Source organism: Globicephala melas, chromosome 2 (assembly GCF_963455315.2).
Source record: "Globicephala melas chromosome 2, mGloMel1.2, whole genome shotgun sequence".
Lineage (NCBI taxonomy): Eukaryota > Metazoa > Chordata > Mammalia > Artiodactyla > Delphinidae > Globicephala > Globicephala melas.
In genome coordinates this window covers 111,575,231-111,598,502 of record NC_083315.2, presented here as the reverse complement: position 1 = coordinate 111,598,502, position 23,272 = coordinate 111,575,231, and the positions used below count along the sequence as shown (strand labels likewise).

General features: G+C 38.9%; 1 protein-coding gene across 4 annotated transcripts in view; it reads right to left on the bottom strand.

Annotated features, from left to right (window-relative positions):
* The window catches only part of AKAP6 (A-kinase anchoring protein 6), a 493,560-nt gene extending 484,883 nt beyond the window's left edge, over window positions 1-8,677 (bottom strand). For 3 of the 4 annotated variants that reach the window (XM_060294728.1, XM_060294724.1, XM_060294726.1), the window contains exon 1: window positions 8,530-8,677. The gene's annotated coding sequence lies outside the window, so the exon portion shown is untranslated. The remainder of the gene's footprint in view (window positions 1-8,529) is intronic. The other variant, XM_060294725.1, reaches the window with a different exon arrangement.
* Between the last annotated feature and the right edge of the window lie 14,595 nt (window positions 8,678-23,272).

Below are 23,272 nucleotides of genomic sequence, written 5' to 3'. Positions count from 1 at the left end.
TTGTGGTTGTTTTTATTTTTTACCATTATTTTTAGGTCTGTTCTTTCTTTTCAAGCAGCTGCTCTTCTGAGACAGATATTCTCAGTGTTCTATAAGCTGCGTGCCACTCCTAGCCAAGGCTGAAGAAACGTGTTTCTCTCTGGAGGCTTGCTGTGATGCCTACCTTCTCACCATCCCCTCCCCCCATTTTTATTTATTTTTAATTGAAAATGCAATGTAGTAATAACACTGAAGGACAAAAATTTTTAACTACATTTGTACACCTGTTTTAATTTTGCATGTAGTCTTCTACCACATAAGGCCCTGCTATTTTGGTAATTTCTAGTTGATGCCCCACATAGATTGCCTGGAAGAGTGACTAATATGCGTTTTAGACTCATTTTCTTTTAATTCACAGCAAAACAAAAAACAGGTTAAATACAGTGCAATATTTGAATTAAATATTTAAAGCTAAATGTAAGCAGATTACTTCACAAGGGGAGCTGAAGTGTCATTTGGTTTTAGATGGGCTATTTTTATGCTAATATAATGGGAATAAACAGTAGCAGGGAAGATGGGGGCCTGGGGGGCTGCTGGTGGGGAGGATTTTGGTGGATTCACAGCTATCCCAGAAGGTTACAGTGATTGGAGACTGATGGGATAGAAACAAAGGATGAGCACTAAGAATTGAAAAAGCTGAGAGTGGGTGGGAAACAAAGATTCTGAGTGGGCCAGAAAATGTAATGAGTTATTTAAGAAAAAACATTTAAATCAAGGAATTGAATGAAAAGAATAGAAGATGAGATGGCAGCCCCAGATATACCTGGAGCCCCATCTCAGAGTACCTCTAGAGCAAGGGGAGAACTAATCAGAATTGTCTATAAGCAGAGCCCAGACAACACAGTGTTAAATCTATGACAAGCTCTCCAAGTAATATACATGTGCTTGCCTTTGGCTGTCCTAATTGGTAAAGTGTTTCTTCAGCACATGGTCTTGCACATGGTAGACATTTGACACATCTGTTGATTGTTGACTGCTGATGAAATTATCTGAAACAGCTGGCTTTACAGCTTGTACAGTGGTGGACATGGGGGGCATTAGGATTGTTACAGGGTACAGCGTAAAGCTGTGAGTCCTTGGGGCTTGATCCTTAGAGAAGACTCCATCTCTAAGATGTGACAAAAGCCCCTTATGGATTTGTCAGGTCCTTGTTTACTGTCACACAGGCAAAAAATTAACCTTTTTCCAGTGCAGCAAATACCATCATTCATGTTAATTCTCTAACATTTCTCTGCACATCTGTAGATTACTACAGTATCTTTTCACTGTGACATGATGGGTGAGAATGCTTCACCGACTATAAGGTCCAGGAGTCTGTCACCAGCATCTCATTATTATAAATAGTAATGGCAGATCTGGACTTATGAACATTAACATTAGCATGGCTGGAGCTCCCTTGCTGGAGAAGGGTTCATTATAAATATTGACTGCAATTCCCTTTTTAACTAAAAAAAAGTGAACTCTTCCTACAGTAATAAAATCTCAAATTATAGGCCCCTAGCCTCCTGGAAAGAAAGAATAGAGGGAAAAAAACAGCGCTAAAAAAATACCCAGCCAGCATAAAAATGTTGTGTAATTTAAATAAAGTTAAAGCAGGGGATAAAAGTAATCAAGTAGTAAACAAAGGGCGGGAAAATTAATACAAACAATGAACCAACAGGACGGTTAATTAGCTTGCTTTGCAAAGAACATTTGATTTCTCCCCTGAAAGCAGTGGTGGTGACAAATAATCCTGACCTATCAAATATCTTCAGGTACAATGTAATATGTCCCCCCCATTGCCTATAAAAGAAATGCCACTGAACTACTGTGCATGGTGGTGAATTACCATGGATGCTTCTAAATTACTATGCATGGCATCTTTTCTCTGGGTTGTTTGACAATGGTCCTTCTGGTTTTTTTAAGCTCTACAATTGCCATTTGAATTTTTCCGGAATAGAAGTCTCAAAGTCAAATACCCACAGGGTTCAAGTAGCATCAGTGGGGGTAAATGGACGGGAGTAGCCGGGAGACCATGATGAACTGGAGAATACTGCTCCATCTAAGGCAGTCAACTCTTGCCAAGTGAGCCACATCATCTAATTCTTAAAGAGAAGCTTAAAACTCAGATTTGTGTGTCAATTTTTTATATCAAAAGGGCCATACAAAACTGCCTAGGTAACTTGCAGGGTCCAGTGTAAAATAAAAATGAAGAACCCCTTGCTCAAAAATTACTAAGAATTGCAAGCTGGCAATAGCAGAGCATTAAACCAGGAGTTGGACCCCTCTCAGCGCAGGGCCCTATGCTGCGACATAGGTTGCCAGTCCATGAAGCCTGCCCTGCAGCTATACAAAACAAGCTCAGGAATCACCCAGTTTGAGACCCTGCTCTAAAGGTTCTACATTCTCTTCCCACTTCCCCTTGTGACTCAAAGCAAACAAATGCAAGATGGCTGGAAGAGTTTGGAGCATGCCCTACAGCTAAAGAACAGAGAAAAACATGGCTGGTGGCTTACAAGGGAAAAAGTCTCTGCTTCGTCTTCACCAAGTCTTAAAACCAACTGGGGGATTCAGTTGTTGATAGGTATGTGCTTGTGGAAATGAAATCTTCAGCCCTATTAATTCAAAATACCTAAAAGTCTGTTGCTATAGCCAAAGTCCTATAAAGTGATACTCCCCTGAAAAACTTTCCCATTCATGGCCCATCTATAGAGTTGGGTATGTGCAATTGCCATCAAAGAGGAACAGTCAATCCACAAGTGATTGTCACAAGTCAGACATCCTTCACACACGCGTGTGAAGGATGAAAAATTTCATGAAAATACAGTCATAGTTTTGAGGGGCTTCCCTGGTGGTCCAGTGGTAAAGAATCCAGCTTCCAATGCAGGAGACGCAGGTTTGATCCCTGGTCGGGGAACTAAGATCCCACATGCTGCAGGGGAACTAAGCCCGCGTGCCACAACTATTGAGCTCACGCACCTCAACGAGAGAGCCCACATGCCACAAACTACAGAGCCCATGTGCCCTGGAGCCCACGCACCACAACTACAGAAAGAAAACCCACACGCCACAACTAGAGAAAAGCCCGAGCAGACCACGCTCTGTAACAAAAAGATCCCGCACGCCTCAACAAAGATCCCGAGTGCTGCAACTAAGACCCAAGGCAGCCAAAAAACAAAAACAAATAAGGAAAATAAATAAATAACATTTAAAAAAATATAATCATAGTTTTGGTTTTTGTTCATGTTTATTTATTTATTTAATTTTTTGGCTATGTCAGGTCTTCATTGTGGCACATGGGCTTCTCTCTAGTTGTGGCACGTGGGCTCCGTAGTTGTGGCGCACAGACTCCAGAGCACGTGGCCTCTGTAGTTGCAGTTCACGGGCTTAGTTGCCCCACAACATGTGGGATCTTAGTTCCCCGACCAGGGATCGAACCCACATCCCCTCCATTGTAAGACAGACTCTACCACTGGACCACCAGGGAAGTCCCACAATCATAGTTTTGAATACATTAGTTAATATGATTGTTTAGACAAATGCTTCCCATTTAAAGTGACGTTTGTAAGGCATACTAGGGTGAATAAACAGGCTGCTTGTAGCTGGAGGTGACTGGCACATACCTCCACCATCATGCTAGCTGGAATGTTCCATTTAGAGGGCTTACTGGACAGTTTTTAAAGATTAAAAATATCTTTCATAAAAATGAAAAAAACTCCTTAAACTGATCTGTCATATACATTTCATATTTCCATACGTCAGGTTTATGTCAATTGAGACAGACATGTGCTTTTTATTTAATTACAATTATACTTTTCAGAATAGCTTAATACAAACAAAATGCTAATCACCAAATTGGCTTTGTTCACACCCAGCAAGATTCTAATCCAAACTCAAGAAGAAAAAACCAAAGCTACTTGGCTCCACCAAAGCCAAAGTGATGGAGATGCTCTATGGAAATCAAGCAAAAATCACAGGGCTTAAGCCTGTCAAGGTAGAAAAATGAAAACAACTCCAGGATCTTTAAAAAGTTTGGACTGAACTATTCTGCTAGTTCACACTGCTCCCCTTTTTTTTCACTTAACATTGCATTTCCTCTTTCCTGGTCTGATGTGCCCACAGTTTATTTTTCTTTGCTGACTGGAACAAAATAATTTTTATTTTTTAATTTGTATTGAAGTTTGATATAAAAAAATTCTAGATGCTCAACCTCTTTCTCGCACCTATTTCTTGCTTACAGTGAACCTCTTTTCAATGAATATCTAATGAAGGCAGCTATTAAATAAAAATGAATGTTATATAAAAAAGTAAGAGAAAAACCAAACCTATTATTCAATGCAGCAATTTTACCTCCACATGTAGACCATATATGCATATGTGCAGAGATAATGGGTGTATCTCTGGAATAGAAGTAAATGGAAATAGTATTACAGTATCAAAGAGAATAAATTATTCCACTGTAAGTTTATCTGTTTATTTTTATCTCCGCACCTCCACTCCTGCCGCTAGAATGCAGTGGGGTAAGAGATCTGCATCTGTCTTGTCCCACTGCTATGTTCCTAACATTGCCTGGCACACAGTAGATACTCAATAAATAGGTGTTAAATTGAATTGAATACATAGGATCAAAACAATTTATCATTCCCTGGTTCTAAGATTGGAAATAGAAGGAAACCTGAGACATGTAGCAGGACTACCAACTTCCCTAAATTCCACTGGCTTTTTTATTCCCTAAATAGAGCCTAACTCCTGTGGTCACTGCACCCAGCAACTCCGTTGCTTTCTGGTCAGCCTCTAATCCCTGTAGCTCATGCAGACACGAGCTTGGGCCTCATTGAAACAGGCTAGGACAAAGATTAACTTCTTCCCAGAACCTAGTAGTGGCTAATGAGCTCTGTGGAATAATATTTCTAAGTATTCATCATACCGGAATCAATATCAACGTGCTGTCAGTGTGTGCATTAGCCCCACAGTCAAACAAAGAACAGCCCTTATGGCCCAATAATGACACTGGGCGTGGATAGCTGGGGATGGGCAAGATGATGCAGAGATGACTATAGCAGCTCTCCTCAAACACAAGGCTTCCAGGATGTTGCACAGACAGTCATTCTTGTACTTTGTCAGAGGTAGGCAGCATTTAGATTCAGCCACTGATGATACTCAGCAAAATAACTCTCTTTTATCTTCCTAACCCATGAGATGGATTACACCTTCCTGACTGTAAGAGAAGTCTACTCTTCTATTCCTTGCTGGTGCTGGCAAGGAATTCAAATGTCTTAAAGTTAGCAGAGCACTACATATGTAGCTGGTAAGACAGGTACAACAAACTTGAATCATTACTGACTCAGGTAAGACCTGCTTTTATTACAACTCTATCATGCCCACACTCATTTGTGTAGCGTTTCCCATCCTCAGATCCTGCTAGAAAGATATGTCAAGCAAGGGTACTGGCAAAAGGTCTGAGCATCAAGTCTGCATTACTTTAATCTCCGGGATCAGAGTAGAATCTGACCAAGATTCATGCTCATCCCTGTAGTAAAATGGATCTTAGTGCTGTAAATGAGATTTCATTCTACGTGTGAAATCTGATTTTCCAATTACAATGAGAAGGGTGGGGTGAGTTTGGTAGAGTAAAGATGACTGCTCTTATGGTATACACAGTTAAGATGTTATAAAACTAAGATGACTGTGGGTAAGCAGGTGGACATCACAGTCAAATCACATCAATTTGGAATCCTGGTCCAATAACTTATTAACTATATGACCTTAGCCAAATTTGGTAACCTGGCTAAAACTTAGTTTCTGTAAAATGTAAATAATAATAACTTAATCCTCCTATAAAATGAGATTGTTACTCTCTATCTCATAATGTCATTATAAGGGCTGAATAAGTTACATACAATGTTTAGTCCAGTGCCACTACATAATAAGAATTGAATAAATAAGAGCTGTGGTTGTTACTATGATTTTTCTTTTTATCACCCCACCATGGCCTAGTTATCTACAAAGAATTAACTTCTTTGTACCTTTGTAATTCAGTGAAGAAAGCCATAACCAAAAGCATGGAAGAAGTTAGTTTCTTGTTAGGCTTCCATGGTCTAAACTTGGCCACACAATAAATACGATCTTAATGATCTTTCACTAATCACTGTGAAATAAAATTCTCTAAATTCTAGAAAGTTTCAGTGAAACACCACAAAATGCAGCCATAGAGCAATCTCTCCCTTCCCCCATACACACACACACCCCATCCACCCCTTGGGGATATATTAAACTAAGACAACCGAAATAGCCTTAGCCAGTAATTAAGACACACAGCTAATCAGAGAGCAGCACAGGCTGTGGCCCTCTGCAAAGAAAACGAGCACCCAGGACGACAGCTCCCGTTACTAGGGCTTTGTTCTCCTAGAGCAAAAAGAGCACAAAAGCATAAAGTTGGGGAACTACAAAAGCATTTTGAACATTTGCAGAGGTGAGGAGAGATCACAGGCTCCTCTAAACTGGAAGGAGATTCTACCAGATAACTGCGTCAGCCCACACCCTCCAGCGCCTTCCCCACCCTCAAAGCATGACTCCACTTTTCCTATCATTGCCTTTAAGGAATCTGGCTTCTGCGACTTCCAGTAATGGTACAAATCACCCATGATGAAGCAGCTGAGAGCACTGTTAGACAAAAGAAACAAAAATTAAGCAAATAGGAAACTCCTTAAAATGCTGCCTTTGGTTATTTTTATTCCTAGCAATTTATGTTACCAAAGCAAGTCTTTCTTCATTGCTTTTCCTTGCAAGTAATACTTTAAATGAATTCCAATGGCCACTGAATGATTTTCTCCAGACCCATAATCTAGCCACTAGACGCACTTTCCCCTCCCCCATCACCATCTAGCACTCCTCCCTGTCACCTTAGAGCTTCTGACTTAGCTGTATTCACACCCAGAAGTCCCAGCAGAGCTTTCTGTTCACATTTTACGACATAAAAAAAGCAGGCAATGAACCCATGCTCCTAAGTGCCTGCGATAAAGCCAGGCTGAGCTGACCTCTCCCATCCCAAACAGCTGCATGTCAGGCACATAAACTTAAAGAACCAAGAGCAGCATGTGTGTGATGTGTATAAACAAACTAATTAAATCCAAGATCTTTCATCCCAGCTAGCGCCTAATGGGACCAATAGGCTCGACTCTGTGCAAAACAAAAAACACAAAACAACAAAAAAAACAAATCACTCCAAGCTAGCAAGAGGTATTGCTTTTCCTGCTTCCTGTGATACATCTCTTTTAGGCTCAATAAACAGCCTCAAAGAAGAGGAACTCAAGGGTTGCCATTCATTCCTGTACGACTTTTCAAATAAAAACTATCAGCTTGGCAGCACTGAGCCAAAGACCACTCCCTGATCCCAAGTGGACACACTGATCAATTGGACTGACATGCACCTCCTCCTTTCCTTCCCTTAGTAGCAATCAGCTGCACCGGGGAAATCCATTGCCCAAAACAAAAGACAACTCACTGCTCCTTATCTGATAATGTCAGGTCATAATTTTTAGAAAAAAAAAAATAATAATGAAGAGGCCTAAAGACAGAGCTAGGAGTTGAAATAAGCACCATACGTGTTTACATAGAGTTTCAGAATTGAGTTGAGGTTATGACTGAGCCCAGAGATCTGTATTCGCCACAATCACTGAGGACTCTGCTATTTATTCATCTTATCAGATTCTGGTTAAAGTTAAGCAAGAGGTAGCAACACCATTGCCACTTGCAGAGGCTCTCCATAGGGTTACCCTTCACTGCAACTGCCGCAGAGAGGAGACTTGTTACAAGTCAGCCTGCAGATAACTCCAGCTATTTTGAGGACTAGCTAGAGATGAAAAAATATTGTGGCAGTCTTTCAACTAACTATGAAGGACACGGGTTGAAGGACTACCATGTACATCAATAGGCTCAAGTAATTTCATTTTGTTTGGGTCTCTATGTTTTTAAAAAATTCTGTCTTGAACATTCAAGAGATCCCCTTTCACATCAGGGCTATGTCAAATGCTTATTCAGCATTCGTTCCTTGCCATGAAGAAACTGAAACCCAACCGAGGTAAATACTGAATTTCATACTGTAAATCACTTAATATTTCATAAATCACAAGAACAAATAGGGGACCAATGAGCTCTCCCCATAAAAAGGAAATATGTATCTTTACAATCTTTAAATACTGTGAACTGCTCAATTTAGAGCCTATTTGGGGTTTTGCAATAGAAAAATATCTTATGTTTATGAAAAATTCCATGAGAACACTAAAAATAACAGGCAGAGATAGAACAAGAATAATTCCATATATTTTGATCCCTCTATGACTCTTATAGGCCTTTGTCTTAACCCAGCAGCCTGAAAACAGATTTAGGTAAAACAGCCCTTCTTTCCCTAGTCCATTTTAAGCAGACAACATCCCCCCATCACCGCCTTAGCAGACACCGACTAACCAAGAAAACAGCCATAAAATTAAGGCCCAGACATTTAACACTCACCATCTCCTGCTCCCACCGCCTTCTTTTGATGTTTACAGCACATCTGTAGGATGCAATACTAGGAGATGCCTTGTTTGACCTGCTGCATGATGCTGTGACATCAGTTCAGATGATGCAGCTCATTATGGGAAAGACTGCTGTTGCTATGGCAACTGGGATGTGCTAGGAATCCTTGCTGCATTTCCAGTGGAGCCTGAGACAATACGGAAGCCCTGTAAGAAACAGACAATATGCAAAATTTAGATCAAAGGAAGAGAATCCCTCATTGGGCTAAAATCCATAGGTTTAAAAGGGATTTCCCTGAAGTCATTTTGGAAAAAATAAAAATAACCTCCTACTTTGTTGTTACACACTTAGAAAAAGGGGAGGGGGGAATTAGATTTAGCGCTAAAACAAATAAAAACTCAAATGGACAATGTTTCTCTGTTAGGCAATTTGATTACTTTTTCCTCTCTGGACAGCATTTCAATTACTTTTTTAAAAAGTTATTAAAAAGAATTTTTCTCATTTGTCAAAGACGAAAAGAACAAAGCAAGGAACAGAAAAAAAAATTAAAAATGGAATATAAACAGCTGAGAAAGTGACTCTAATTCTAAAGAAAATAGGGTTTAATTCTCAGAATATGGACAAACTCCTACCAACAAAGTCTGTCCTAATCATTTCCACTGATGGACACCAACCCAGACACATGACACGTGACACAGAACCTTCTCACGCAGACTAGCCCCAGCTCTCACTTGAGCATTGGATAGGCAGGCACATGGAAGGAGGTTTAGAATCTAGGGGGCACATCACATCACCTTCAACTTCTCGGGCCCCTTCCTTTGACATGCAGAGAACCCCTACCACTCAGAGCCAAAATGCAAGAGTCTTTTTCTGGGACCAAACCTGGTAGTTGGAACAAATGGCAGACCTGCTAGAAACTTCCAAATCATTGGCATTCCAAACATTGGGGTTCTGTTTTCCTCCCTATGGGGAAATGAGACACACAGGAGGAAATTACTCACAGCCCTCCCCCCCACAAAAGCTGAAACTGTGTGAAAAGCCACATTTAGATAAGACATAGTGAGGTATTTCTGTAGTTCGTAAAAGAAAAGCAAATCTAAAGCAATCATTTCTTTCCACTCCTGAGCAGAAACAAACATTATGTGATGCGAACTGGGGAGAAGGAGACATGGACAAAGCAGCCATCTCTTGCATATTTAATACTCTCAGACCACGGATAGAGAGAGAATCAAGCTGACCTACATACATCCACTCTATCTGCACAACTCTGGGGAAGAACAACATTCTAAAACCCCCAAATCTAATGAGACAAATATATCGTCCCCTCCTACTTGAGATTTTAAATGGCATTGTTAACCAGCAGCATGGGGGATGGGGAGATGAAATAGCAGAAGGAATTCAGGCAGTGGCTTGGTAAATGGGGGCTGATAAAATGCCTGAAAGACGCCAAGATCCTAGCAGGGTGCACCATCAGCTATGCACAGAGCATCCCCTCCCTGATGCAAAGCCAGGATTATTCTTACTTCACCTAATGAGGAATTGGGAGGCCAAGAGCAAGATGTGAAGCTGCCTGCCCAAGTCATCCATGCTCTCAGTCATGCGCAGAGCCTGACTCCCACCCTTTATCTTAGGCCACATGCCACACCAAGGGAAGTAACAGGCAGCCACTCCAGTGTAAAGAGCACTGATCTGGGATTCAGGAAACCCAAGTGTTTATGCCAGTTCCTCCAGTGAGCATCTGTGTAACATCAGGTCAATCAATTAACCTCTCTGGGCCTCAAGTTTTTCACCTGCAGAGATGATGGATTTAGCTAATAACCATGGTTTTCAAGTTTTTTGTTAGTCGTGGAACCCTATCTTCTAATGATACAGACCAAAGCTGGGCTGCCCTGGGTGAGAGGGGATAAGAAGCCCAGAGCCAAGTTTGACGAGCTCTTCTCAACCCCATGCCCCATCTCACCTGCTATGATCTGACCTCTGAAGGCACTCTGATGAAACCCTCAGCCACTGGGGAAGATGGAGTGAAAGTCATGGCTCTATAACAGTATTACAAGCCTTTCCATAACTGAAATCTACGGTTCTATAAAAGGGAGAGAAGAGGGTGGGATCAGGTGTTCCAGACTTGAATATGGCTTCTCAGTATGAGTTTCCTTTGCCAGAAAAATGTCATTGGTTTGGTGGGAAGAGATGGATGTCTCATCAATTCTAAGGCCAAGTCAGACTTTTAACAACCTGAAGTGGCTGAATTACTGGCCCCCAAAATGGCCTAATAAAAAGTGGACCCATAAAGCAGAAGCAAGTCATGAAGTATTTTCTTGCTGTGTGAATGGGGCTGTAGTAATTCACCTTGAATTTCCTAATGGCCTTTCTCACTACCTCCAAATCCTCAATTTGTGGTGTTGTTTTGAGGATTGCATGCACTAATGTTTATAAAAGCATTTGGAAACCAAAAGCGGAACCTTTGTTAATATTGTCGTTAACAGCCCACTCACCCCAGTCAGGGGAGGCTATTTAGCTCTTGCCTGTAGGTCCAGTAAGATTCTGGACTCTGGAATAAGATGGTTAGGAAATGACTTACAAGGTCTGCACAACTACCAATGCGGGCTTACCCCTCACTATTCACTTCGACAAGGGGTCCTCCCAGAGGACAGAGCCAGGGCCATGGGCAGAATGGATAAACGCCTCCTCTTGGAGAACAGAGTCAGGGCCTCACCAAGGAAACTCTCCTACTTCCAGGTGGCCATTCTTACTAGCCAAGGGTCATTTCTACCCTAAGCAATGTTACTTGGCTATACTGTTGACATTTTATTATTTTCAGGTTTCCAGGAGAACAGAGCTACAGAATTAACCAAAGGTTGAAATCTTATGCAGAAGGAGAAGGGGTTTAGTTAATCCTTTACCAACAATGCCCAATTCTGGAATTCTGGCTTCAAAATTGACCTTCATTCACAAAATATACAAATACTCAAGCACTCTAACCACAGGCCTACATGACCATATACCCATGCTGGCTGTAGATGCTGTTTTAATCAGTACAGTATATACTTTCTGAGAACATTTGTTGGCCAAAAATATTTGGACACCAAATTACAGTGGTCATTTGTGGCTCTTACTGTTGTCAAATGCACACCATCCCTTCTACTTTTTTTAGATAATCACACAGATATTATTATTAATCATGGGTGATCAGAATAGAATTTGCAACCATAATATTAATAATAAGCTCAGTTATTATTGTAGTTAGCTAATGTTTGGATTTATTATTTCCTCTCAGACATTACCTCTTCCACATTCTGACTTATATGCTTTGGGTGGGAATCCAACCAAGGAATGCAGAATGCCACTCAGTCTTAAGCCAATAAGCTTGTTCCATCCCCAGACATACAGAAATTAGTTCAGAGATGATATGAGACCCCACTGAAGCCAATAAGATACAGTGAGACATTTTAAAGAAATCACTGTTGGCTCCTGGTTTTGAAAGGGTGTCAAATCTGAAGTAGCTCATCCATTTTGTATTCATGAGTGAAGAATCTGTCTAAGCCAACAGAGGGAGGGCTGAGATAAGTTGAGAGAAAAGAAACTGAGTTCTGATGACACTGCTTGGGCCAGAAATCAGCCCTACTCTGACTCTGTAGGTTATAAGAGCCAAAAAGCCCCTTTTCTGCTTCAGCCAGTATGTTTTGGGGTTTCAGTCACAGTAAACAGAGCCCTAACTGATCCAATCATTGAAGAAACTGTGTAAGGCATAAATTGGCACCATTAGCATGAAGCGTACTTGGAAGAAAAAAAAAAAGCTTGGGCTCTGGAGTGGTGCATGAGACTGAACAGTGAGACCCCTCAAAGGGTTAGGGTCGGGGCCAGAGCTGGCAAGACCCCCTCACAAGGAAGGCGCAATGCATTATTCATCTTTTCTCCTGGACATTTCCGGACTTGACAGTGACTACATACTCCAATCAGCTTAAGCCCCATTCCTCTGCCCTTTCCCAGGCAAAATTCCCATCAGCAAAGGCCAAAAAGCCTCCAAAAGGCCAGGGAGGATGGATTAGCTCCTGATTGAACACCTCAATTTGGAACCTGAAGCAAACCTTGGGGTGATTTTCGCCAAAGAAACTGGCCCCAACCTGTTCAAAGGTCTCCCTGTCATCTTCTGAATTTAAGATTTTCTCTTGCCCAACTTTAGAGTTAATATGGTTTGCTGCTTCACTAGATTTAACGCCAAACAAAAACATTCGACATAAAACCAAGTGGCTTTAATGTGCTGGTGGAAGTCCAGTTGTGCTGAGTTATATAGGTAAAGGAAATACCTATATATATCAGGACCAACATATGATGAGGGTTTATGTGCTGTTTAAACTTTGCACTGGCATTTCTGGGGCTTTCCTGTTGTAGTACTCAATTTTTTCATAGGTCTTAATCTTATCTACTCAAGTAAACAGCTCTTTAGGGTACTACCAATGTCTTGCGCTACTTTTGATTCCCCCATAACCTTTAGTGCACTCCTAGGCATAAGTAATCCCCTAACAAGTCCTTCTTAATTTCTTTTTTGTTAAAGTAACATTGTTTCCATTCCAGGCAAAGAAAAATTTCCTAACAGATTTCTCCTTATCACAGCAGAGTTTGAAATCTTATAAGATTTTACTAAGGCTTACATGTGTAAATCTTTTCCCCTTCCTTTTGCTGCCTAAAATAACAAAAAGTAATTTGCTACTAAGAAAATCTGACCAAAAATGATAACGCAAGCCAGCAAACAAACATTTAATCTCTGTCTCATGAGAGACAGAAGGAATAGTGATCATGATACCTGTTTCAAGTTATTTACAACTGAGTCTTTTAATTAACATAGCATTTTCAGCCCACACGGTCTTTTAAAAAACTAGATTCCTCCCCTTACCTGAGAAAAATCATGAATAAAACAACTAACCCTCATTTACATTAAAATAACTAACCCGGCATAAGCATAATGCATTCTAGAAATATGGAGTTTCCCGAGATAACTTTAGTTAGAAAAAGTGATTCTTTTCTATGGAAAAGAAACAAATTACATCATACCTTCATATGTAAAATTCCTACAGTAAATAATATGTTAAAGGGCTCACTAAATCAAAGTTACAAGTAGCTCTGATAAAAGAGATTTGTTTTACAAGGTACAAACATTTTTTTAGTGAATAATCCAATTTAGTAAATGTACTCTTAAAAATCAGCTCTATATAAAGTACAGAGTTACACACAATTGGTAAAGTTATCTTCATTTGCTAGAGTGCTATGAAACAAACAAGAGAGCTGAAATGTTCAGCCGATTACAAGTATCCATTTTGCTTTACATCTGAGTCGTTATATCAGGCTGCCTTATATTCCATTAACTGGATGCATGTCTGTCATGGAAGCAACTTCAAGCATCTTCAGGGCAAAGACTAAGTCTTCCAGAGCAGAGTAGGTTGTGTAGCAAACACTTGTCGTGTACATTGCCTAGTAAATGCTTCTTTACATGAGTTTGTCAAACTCAGAGACTTGATCCTGGCCAGCTAAAGACATGCAATTAGAAACTCCCAAACCACCAGTCAATCATAAATATACATGCATATAAACACATACACATATTGACTTGAAAACATAGGTGAGAATGAGTTTTTGCACATAATACCAATATTTCCCTCTTACTCTAGCCAGTGATAATATTTTACTTTCAAATGTATTAATTTACTGCTGGTCTAAACATTCTATCAAAATGTATTTATTGTAAAAACATTTCACCATAATACAAAATATTATTGCTTCATGGAATTCTTTTGAAAAAGATTACACAGACACAAACATAAAAGTAAATCTAAAATATTCATAAGTATACATGTCACAAAAAGAACATATACCATAATAAATACACTGAGATAACATACAAAACAATAAAGTCAAGTAATAAAAGCACTGCTTTACCTAGCTCTATGTTTATAGTGCTTGCTCGGTGCTATGGACTGAATATGTGTATCCCCCCAGAATTCACATGCTGAAATCCTAACCCCCAAGGTAATGGTATCAGGAAATAGAACTTTTGAGAAGTGACCAGGTGATGAAGGTGGATCGCTCATAAATGGGATTAGCGTCCTTACAAAAGAGGCCCCAAAAAGCTCCCTTGACCCCTTTTACCATGTGAGGACAAAGCAAAGAGCATTGTCTATGAACCAGGAAGTGGGTTCTCACCAAACACAGAATCTTCCAGCCCCTTGATCTTGGACTTCCCAGACTCCACAACTGTGTGAAATTAATGTCTCTTTTTTATAAGCTACCCAGTCTATGGTATTTCTGTTATAGCAGCCCAAACAGATTAAGATCCCAGCTCCTCAAAACTAAGTTGTGTTTCTATATACCTACTACAAAAGAAAAATTAAGAAAACAATCCTATTTACAATGGAGTCAAAAAGAATAAAATACTTAGTAGTAAATTTAATCCAGGAAGGTGAGAGATCAGTACACTGAAAATTATAAAACACTGATTGATGAAAGAAATTAATGAAGACACACATAAATGGAAAGGTAGCCCATATTCATGGATTAGAATAAATAACATTGTTAAAATGTCCATAATACTCAAAGCAATTTTCAGATTCAATTTAATCTCTATCAAAATGCCAGTGCATTTTTTACAGAAATAGAAAAACAACCCTAAAATTTGCATGGAACCAAAAAAGATCACAAATAACTAAAGCAATCTTGAGCAAGAAGAACAAAGCTGGAGGCATCACACTTCCTGATTTCAAACTATCATACAAGGCTATAGAAAGCAAAACAGTGTGGTACTGGCATAAAAATAAAACACATAGATCAATGGAACAGAATAGAGAGATCCAAAACAAACCCATGCATATGTGGTCAACTAACTTTCAACAAAGGCACCAAGAACACAAAATGGGAAAAGATAGCCTCTTCAGTAAGTGGAGCTGGGAAAACTGGATATCCACATGCAGAAGAATGAAATTGTGCCCTTATCTTACATCATACACAAAAATAAATTCAAAATGGATTGAAGACTTAAGGAAAAGACCTGAAACCATAAAATTCTCAGAAGAAAATATAGGGGAAAAGCTCCTTGATATTGGTCTTGGTGGTAGTTTTCTGGATACAACATCAAAAGTACAGACAACAAAAGCAAAAATAAATGAGACTACATCAAACTAAAAAGTTTCTGCATAGCAAAGGAAACAATCAAGAAAGAAGAAAATATTTGCAAACCATATATCCAATAAAGGTTTAATATCCAAAATATAAAAGAATTCTTACAACCCATAGCAAAACAACAATCCAATTTAAAAATGGGCAAAGGATCTGAATAGATACTATTCCAAAGAAGACATACAAATGGCCAAAAGGTATATGAAAGATGTTCAACCTCACTAATCAGGAAAATGTAAATCAAAACCACAATGAGATATCACTTCACACCTACTAGGATGTCTGTTATCAAAAAGACAATAGATAACAAATATTGTCCAGAATGTGGAGAAAAGGGAGCCCTTATACACTGTTAGTGGGAATGTAAACTGGTACTGCCACTATGGAAAACAGTATGGAGGTTCTTCAAAACATTAAAAATAGAACTACCATATGATCCATAAATCCTACTTCTGGGTATATATCCGAAGGAAATGAAATCACTATCTCAAAGAGATATCTGCCCTCCAATGTTCATTTCAGTATTACTCACAATAGCCAAAATATACAAACAATCTAAGTGTCCATCAAAAGATGAAAGGATAAAGAAAATGTGGAAGACATATATAATCTGTGGAAGATATCTACATACGGGATTTATATCTCCCATTCCATATATGAGTGAGTGTGTGTGTGTATATACATAAAATACATTCAGCCATAAAAAGGAAGGAAATACTGCCATTTGTAACAACATGGATGAACCTGGAGGGCATCATGCTAAATGTAATAAGCCTGAGAGAGAGACAAATACTGTATGGTATAAGTGGAATCTGAAAAAAAAAATTTAACTCATAGAACAGAGAGTAGAATGGTGGTTGCCAGGGCCTTGGGGAAGATATTGATCAAAGGGTACACACTTTCAATTATAAGATGAGTAAGTTCTGAGGATGTAATGTACAGCATGGTGACTATAGTTGATAATTGTGTATTGTATATTTGAAATCTGCTGAGAGTGTATCAATAGACCTTACGCATTCTCACCAAAGAAACCAAAAAACAAAAACCCAGTGACCATGTGAAGCAATAGATGTGTTAATTAAGTTGATTGTGGTGATCATTTCACAACGCATATGTATAGCAAATCATCACATTGTACAAATTAAATATATTACAATTTTATTTGTCAACTATACCTTGATAAAGCTGGGGGATAGAGGGAGAAAATAACAACAACAAGAAAAAAGATACCCAGATCTTGTATGGAATTTAGCCAACAAGAAAAAAGACACCCAGATCTTGTATGTTTCCTAACGAATATAAGATCAAAATACTTCAGGACCTGTTTTAGTTGGTGTGCTGGCCCTTGGCTTAATGTCTTAAAACACCCAAGAAGTGTGGCATAACTGTAGATAGTACCTGCTGTAGTTGGTCAGCACTTTAATAATGTGCCATTCAGGTTTTAAAATGTTAGTGGTGTGCTGCAGAGTATCACGAATTGTACAAGAGATGAGCTAGACTGAACAAAAAGATGATGTGTCACAGTAAAAATGAGCCAGCACCATTTATCTATCTGGGACTTCAAGTGGTGATTTAAAATAAGTAAATACCACCACCCCACTCCCCCGCCCCCCGCCGAAGTGGCACCATTCTGAGGCACTGTTTCTGATGCTGTGTGGGCTCCCATGTATTGGTGGGCTTTGAAATCAGCTTTGGAGTCTCCTTCATAGGAGACAGCCTTATGAGTAACTGTCATACAGACGGTGGGACCTGAGGAGAGTCTAAGTCCCACCTGCCCCATGGTCTCCCTCACAAACCTGCTTTGGTTCCTAAATTACCTCAGAATCCACTCCACTCAGTTGGAAGCTAATGAATGTTTTGGAGGAGAGGTGTCACCATCTGCCATCGCAGCCATTGATACCCGCAAGGCAGTGCGTGCTGTGGGACAGGCACTAAGCAGACGAGTGGGAAGACAAATAGGTTGAAGCCTCACCACTAACAGCCACGGGAAATCGGGCAAGGCATTAACCTCTCTCAGAGTCCTCAACTGTAAAATGAGGAGTAACTGCTCTGCTTACCTAACAGTGCCATGAGAATCTAGAAGCAAATGCCATATTTGTAAGTGTTATACGAAAGAAAGAGGGAAAGGAGGAAATGAGTAAAGGGAAAGGGAAAAAGAAAATGTTGGAAGGGAAAAGAGAAGGAAGAAAAAGAGGAAAAGAAAGAGGGAGAGAGGTAAGTAAAGGGACAGGGGAATGAGGAAGAGAAAAAAGGGCAGGGAAAAGGGAAGGAGGAATGAAAAAAAGAGGGGAGGAAAAGAGCAAGAGAAATGGGGGAAAGTGGAAGGGGAGAAGCAACAGGAAGGGAAAGGGGCACAGAGTAAGGGAAAAGGTGCGAAGGAATGTAGGTTTTGGAGCCTGAATTCTTCTAGGCTCTGCTCCCACCTAAGTGTATGTCCTTGGGCAAAGCATTTATCTAAGCTTCACATTTTTCCTCTGGGAAATGGGGATAATAATTCTGCCTTTCAATGTTATTATTAAGATTATCTATTCATTTTTTCAACCAATATTTAGTGAGCACCATTCTAGGTACTTGGCATGTATCAGTCAACAAACAGACCAGAATCTCTGTCTTTGGGGACCTGACATTCTAGTGTGAATCGAAGTGTCTAGCATGGTACTTGGCATATACCAGACACTCAGTAGACGTTAATTAACATTTTCATTGATACTAACAATGTATGGTGTTTATAAAATGTAAAATATTATTATTAGCTCAAATTAATCAGATTAGCCAGATTCTATTTCTATGGAGAAACGGAACTTAGAAGAGGTAAACTCTGCTGAGGAAGGGAAGAAAGTTCCAGCAAACCAGATGATACCAGGGAGAGAGACTGACGTGGAACCCCTGCGTGCCCAGGATGCACCACCCTGCAGCATCAGTTGAAGAAAACTGCTCTTCGACCGAAACACCCACTGTGGACTGTTAAATGAGGAGAAAAATACTACTATAATATTTGAGATGTTACATGTATTTTTCAAAGCCCCCCAGGTTATTCTAATGATCAGTCAGGATTGAGAACTGCTGAACTAAAAAATTCATATGTGAATAATTAAGAGTAACTTTGCTGCACTATGTGAAGTATAAGTATATAATTAATGTACATGAAGGATCGCTATGCACTTCCTGTGGCTAGAACAGGAACTTCTGAGTTTTTCTACTAAGGGTGACAAATTCGTTCTGATCCACACTTTACTTGTTCACTTGACTTACAGAAGGTCAGGGGGAGTATGCAAGATGAGAGAAGTAGAATGAAAGGATCTTGAATGTGCGTTAAAGAGGGCTCAGTCTAGGGGGTGAAGGGGGTGTGGAGCCACTCAGAATTTTAAACTAGGAAGAGGCATATTCTAAAGGCTATCCTTCTAAGAGTTTTATAATACGTCCTCATCTGGAATTCCTAGAAACAGGCTCTTCTATTAATCTTTAAATTGGTATAGTTCTCCCTTTTTTTTTGTATCTAAAAGCTATCTTTTAAAAATACACTCTCGGACTTCCCTGGTGGTCCAGTGGCTAAGACTCTGCAGTCCCAATGCAGGGAGCCTGGGTTTGATCCCTGGTAGAGGAACTAGATCCTACATGCTGCAACTAAGCGTTCATGTGCCACAACTGAAGATCCCGCATGACACAACGAAGATCCCGCACGTGGCAACAAAGTTTCCACATGCTACAGCTAAGACCTGGCGCAGCCAAATAAATAAATATTTAATAAATAAATAAAAATATACTCTCAGCTTAAATTACTAAGGAGACATATATACAGCAAAGGTATACAGAGTAAGGGATTCAAATATTTTAGTCAAATATGAGTTACTTTTTGAGAAATAAGAAAGAATAAATGAGAGAAAAATTATAATAATTATTCTTATAATAGCTAACTATGTGAGAGGCACGGTTAGGGTATGTATTAATTCATTTAATCATTAAATAATCCTGTGAGAAAGGTACTGAGTCTCATTTTGCAGATAAGGAACAGAGGTGCCAAGAGTTGCTCAAGATCTTGCTGCTATAAGTGGAAGAACCAGGATTTGAATCCAGGTGGGTGGACTGACTACAGAGCCTGTACTATTTTTTCTTTTAATTAAAGTATAGTTGATTTACAATGTTGTGTTAGTTTCTGGCATACAGCAAAGTGATTCAGTTATACATATATATATGTATATATGTATTTTTTTCATATTCTTTTGAAAACAGTAACCAAACATTATGGTTTATTACAGGATATTGAATATAGTTCCCTGTGCTACACAGTAAATACTTATTGTTTACTGATTTTACTTATATAATATGTATCTGTTAATCCCATACTCCCAATTTATCCCTCTTCTTCTCCTTTCCTCTTTGGTAACCATAAGTTTGTTTTCTATATCTGTGAGTCTGTTTCTATTCATAAAGAAGTTCATCTGCATCATATTTTAGATTCCACATATATGTAATATCATATGGTATTTGTCTTTCTCTTTCTGACTTACTTCACTTAGTATATTTATCTCTAGGTCCATCCATGTTGCTGCATATGGCATTATTTTATTCTTTTTTATGGCTGAGTAATATTCCATTGTGTATATATACCACATCTTCTTTATGCATTCATCCGTCAATGGACATTTAGGTTACTTCCATGTCTTGTCTATTGTAAATAGCGCTGCTGTGAACACTGGAGTGCATATATCTTTTCAAATTATATGAAAATAATATAATTATTTTTCTCTGGATATATGCCCAGGAGAGGATTGCTGGATCAGATGGCAACTCTATTTTTAGTTTTTTGAGGAACCTCCATGCTGTTCTCCATAGTGGCTATACCAATTTACATTGTCATCAACAGTGTAGGAGGGTTCCCTTTTCTCCACACCCCCTCCAGCACTTGTTATTTGTAGATTTTTTTTTTTTTTGTAGATTTTTGATCATGGCCATTCTAACTGGTGTAAGGTGGTACCTCATTGTAGTTATGATTTGCATTTCTCTAATAATTGGCAATGTTGAGCATTTTTTCATGTGCCTATTGGCCATCTGTATGTCTTCTTTGGAGAAATGTCTATTTAGGTCTTCTGCCTCTTTTCTGATTGGGTTGTTTGCTTTTTTGTTATTGAGTTGTATGAGCTGTTTGTATATTTTGGACAGAGCCTGTACTCTTAACCTCCAAGACACAGCATATTGAATATAATCCCCCAAATGTTTACATTTATCTCTGGAACACAGACACTCCCTCATTAAAAGACCTTTCCAGGCATCTTGCCTTGACCACTTGGTTCCCTAGCAGCAATCCAGAATTCAGTCAGCAGTGGAAAAGAGAGACCATGCTCACTCCAATAATCCACAATATAAATTAGCTGTGTATAAATCATGAAGAGGAGACTATGCCTTAAAGAGCTTCCAATTGGCCCCTCACATTTTAGAGGCTACCAATTGCAAAAGTCTTGCCTAACAAAACTTTGTTGGTACAATCTGACACTAATGGGCATGTATCAAGTTTTCAATAAATTCTTGTTGATCAAAGCAATACCCAGATCTAAACTATTCAGCCACTAGCTCAGGCATTTTTCTATTACAAACTCAGTTTTTATTATTCCTATGCATGTTTCCACAAGTTTACTAGATATTGATGCATCCATATACATTATGCAGTATTGTAAATTTGGTTTTAAAGTTTATGTAATGGTGGCCCTGCATAAAGTTGGGGTTTTTTGCTCAACATTACATTTTTTATATCTATCCAGGTAGACAGAAATAGCTCTAGGACATTCATTTTAACTGCTATAAAGTATTTCATTTCATGAGAAGCCCAAATTTCATTTATCCATTTTCCTGTTGATGGACATTTATATTGTCACTGATTATTAGTCAAATACCCTATTTGGTATACGGTAAGATACTAATTTTATTTTTTAAGAAAAAAGACCTACAAAAACAAATCCAAAACAATTAACAAAATGGCAATAAGAACATACAGATTGATAATTACCTTAAACATAAACAGATTAAATGCCCCAACCAAAAGACACAAGTGGGCTGAATGGATACAAAAACAAGACCCATATATATGCTGTCTACAAGAGACACACTTCAGATCTAGTGACACATACAGACTGAAAGTGAGGGGATGGAAAAAGTTATTCCATGCAAATGGACCTCAAAAGAAAGCTGGAGTAGCAATACTCACATCAGACAAAATAGACTTTAAAATAAAGACTGTTACAAGAGACAAAGAAGAATACTATATAATGATCAACAGATCAATCCAAGAAGATATAGCAATCATAAATATATATGCACCCAACATAGGAGCACCTCAATACATAAGGCAAATGCTAACAGCCATAAAAGGGGAAATTGACAGTAACACAATAATAGCAGTGGACTTTAACACCCCACTTTCACCAATGGACAGATCACCCAGACAGAAAATCAATAAGGAAACACAGGCCTTAAATGACACATTAAAGCAGATGGACTTAATTGATATTTATAAAGCATTCCATCCAAAAGCAGCAAAATACACATTCTTCTCAAGCGCACATGGAACATTCTCCAGGATAGATCACATGCTGGGCCACAAAGTGAGCGTCAGTAAATTTAAGAAAATTGAAATCATATCAAGCATCTATTCCAACCACAACACTATGAGATTAGAAATCAACAACAAGAAAAAAAACTGTAAAATATACAAACATGTGGAGGCTAAACAATATGCTATTAAACAACCAATGGACCACTGAAGAAATCAAGGTGGAATCAAAAATTACCTAGAAACAAATGAAAATAAAGCACAACAATCCAAAACCTATGGGATGCAGCAAAAGCAGTTCTAAGAGGGAAGTTTACAGAAATACAATCTTACCTCAGGAAACAAGAAAAATCTCAAATTAGCAACCTAACCTTACACCTAAAGCAACTAGAGAAAGAAGTACAAACAAAACTCAAAGTTAGTACAAGGAAAGAAATCATAAAGATAAGATCAGAAATAAATGAAATAGAGATGAAGAAAACAATAGAAAGGATCAATGAAACTAAAAGCTGGTTCTTTGAAAAGATAAACAAAATTGATAAACCTTTAGCCAGACTCATCATGAAAAAAAGGGAGAGGGTGCAAATGAATAAAATTAGAAATGAAAAAGAAGTTACAATGGACACCACAGAAATACAAAGGATCATAAGAGACTACTACAACAAGCATATATATATATATATGCCAACAAAATGGACCCCCTAGAAGAAATGAACAAATTCTTAGAAAGACACAAGCTCCCAAGACTGAAGAAATAGAAAATATGAACAGCCCAGGCATTTATTTCCACATTATAGTGCCTATACTGCTCAAGGAACAAAGGTGCTTAAAGACAACACTACTGATCAAAGAGTGTGGCTGCACAAGGTACATGGCATGGCAAGGCTACAAGGATGTACAAGCTCAATAACTGCTAGAACTCTTGTTTCCCTGGCCTAATTTTCAGGCTTTGGGTCCGTGCTAATTTGAAGGGTTGCTTTATAAAGAGAGAGTCAGTAAAACACACTGTGGCTCCAGAGGGAAGCAGAA